The following is a 2,688-nucleotide window of genomic DNA, read 5'->3' as shown; positions in this document are numbered from 1 at the left end:
GTGAGAGATGAACCCACACCCAGCCAGCTGGCATGATGACAGTTGAAGTCGCCACATATGAGGAAGAGAGAGTTTGGATATGTTGATAGAAGTTGGTCCATGTTGTCCGACAGCAAAATGTAAATGGAGTCATCACTGTTTGGAGGAAGGTACAGAACACATATGAACAAAAGGTGGGAGCGGAGAAGAAGCCGTAGCCAGAGGTACTCTTGCGGGTGGGGTGGAGAGAGGGCAGTGTAAGGAGAGTGAGGAAGAGAGTTTTTGATAAAGACAGCCACCCCACCACCAGGTCGAGGCTCAGGTCTATCATACCGGAGAGAGGGAGTAACCAGGAAGAGATATTAAGGAATCAGAGACATCTTGAAGGAGGAAAGTTTCTGTTAAGCAGATCAAGTCTGGATTGTCAGAGGCAACCTGAATGGAGAGATCAATCAGGTTTGAGCGAAGGCCCCGGATGTTTGAGGTCCATACCGTTAATGAGGAGAGAGGGGGAGCGTTGGGTGCAGGACAGGGGAGGGGAGGGGTAGGGTCAGATGAAGGATGGGAGGGGGTGGTAGGAAGAGCAGTTGATAGTGTGGCAGAGATTACAGAAGAGTTACAAGAAAGGGAAGGATGAGGAGGACGAAAGGTTGATGGTGATGGGATGAGGCACAGTGAGGGGTTGATTGAGGGGGGGGGGCAGAGGGAGGTCGAAGGTTAGGGGAGGCTGAGGTATGAGATAGAAGGGAGATGAAGTGTGGAGGAGGCAGCTTTGAGAAGGATGTGGGAGGAGGGAGAATTTGGGAGGGATGGTTGGGGGGTAGATTTGAAGGGGAGGGGTTGGGGGGGAGTTTTGAATGGGAGGGGCAAGGGGGGAGTTTAGGAGGGGAAGGGCAAGGGGGGAGTTTATGAGGGGAGGGGCAAGGGGGAGTTTAGGAGGGGAGGGGCAAGGGGGGAGATTTGGAGGGGAGGGGCAAGGGGGGAGTTTAGGAGGGGAGGGGCAAGGGGGGAGTTTAGGATAGGAGGGGCAAGGGGGGAGATTTGGAGGGGAGGGGCAAGGGAGGGTATTTGGAGGGGAAGCGCAAGGGGGACGTTTAGAAAGTGGATGATTAATGAAAGATGAACATTTATAACAACTTGGGTTTGTTGTTTCGATTTTCAAGTTAGCAATCCGTTTAAGAACGATGGAGGAAGGGTGGAATGAATGAGAATTTAGAGCATGTAGTCAGAAAGAATTATAAGAGGTTGAATATTTTTTTGAAATGGAATGAGTTGAAGAGGAAATTGAAAGGAGCCTTTTAAATAGGGAGAAAAACAGCATGTTGTAATATACCTCTGAATAAAACACTGCAGGGGAAAGTTTAAACATATTTAAAAAGAACCATGAAGAACAATCTTATATTCACAAAAATACCAACGGGGAAAGGGAGCCGAGAGGGACACCACGAGTCACTTGAACAGGGAAAAAGGTGGAAGGCAAGGGGGTAATGGAGGTGGGGCGGGACAGCGCACATGGACAGAGGCGCACGATGGAACAAAAGCACACGAGGAGCAAGGGAAAGAAGTTTTTTTGGGGGGGTGGGGGGGGGGTTACAACGTTAGACAAAGAGTAGATGTTTGGTGAAGTTTGGGGGAGAAGGGAAAATCAAAAAACCTAGCAAAACAGCGAAGGAAGGAACAAACTTCGACTGGGGAAGCCTGAGGCTGCAAGGCCTCACTCGCAGCAAACAAACGATTAATTTATGAAAGATAAACACCGAGAAACTTCCAAGGGGCACAATATAGGTTCACACACCGAAAGATAAATACAGTTTCGACAAAATACAATTGTGAACAGACTCACTTTGAAAACGTGGAGACCGTGTGGAGCTTCGAAAATCCCTGCCGTTGTCTCCAAGATCTCGCGAGATCCAACATCTCGCGAGACTTCATGAGATCTCGCGAGTTTCCATAAAGTTGGAAGCACACAATCGTCAAGAATATCATTGTATGCTGTAGTGTTAAGATTTCCCTTCACTGGAACCAAGGGGCCTAGCCTGAACCATGAAAAACAGCCCCAGAACATTATTCCTCCTCCACCAAACTTTACAGTTGGCACTATGCATTTGGGCAGGTAGCGTTCTCCTGGCATCCAGCGACACCAGATTTGTCGGTCGGACTGCCAATGGGTGAAGTGTGATTAATCACTCCAGAGAACACGTTTCCACTGCTCCAGAGTCCAATGGCGGCGAGCTTTACACCACTCCAGCCGACTCCTGGCATTGTGCATGGTGATCTTAGGCACGTGTGTGGTTGCTCGGCCATGGAAACCCATTTCATGAAGCTACCGACAAACAGTTGTTGTGCAGATATTGCGTCCATAGGCAGTTTGGAAGTCGGTAGTGAGTGTTGCATCTGAGGACAGACGATTATTATGTGCTATGTACTTCAGCTCTCTGCTGTCCCATTCTGTGAGCTTGTTTGGCCTACCACTTTGCAACTGTGCTGTTGTTGCTCCGAGACGTTTCCAGTTCACAATAACAACACCTACAGTTGACCGGGTCAGCTCTAGCAGGGCAGAAATTTGACGAACTGACTTGTTGAAAAAGTGGCATCCAATGACCCTGCCACATTGAAAGTCACTGAGCTCTTCAGTACGGGCCATTCTGCTGCCAATGTTTGTCTATGGAGATTGCATGGCTGTGTGCTTGATTATATATATATCCCTGT

Source organism: Myxine glutinosa, chromosome 1 (genome assembly GCF_964187855.1).
Source record: "Myxine glutinosa chromosome 1, kmMyxGlut1.1, whole genome shotgun sequence".
In the NCBI taxonomy this organism is placed as follows: Eukaryota; Metazoa; Chordata; class Myxini; order Myxiniformes; family Myxinidae; genus Myxine; species Myxine glutinosa.
This window is presented reverse-complemented; position numbering follows the sequence as displayed.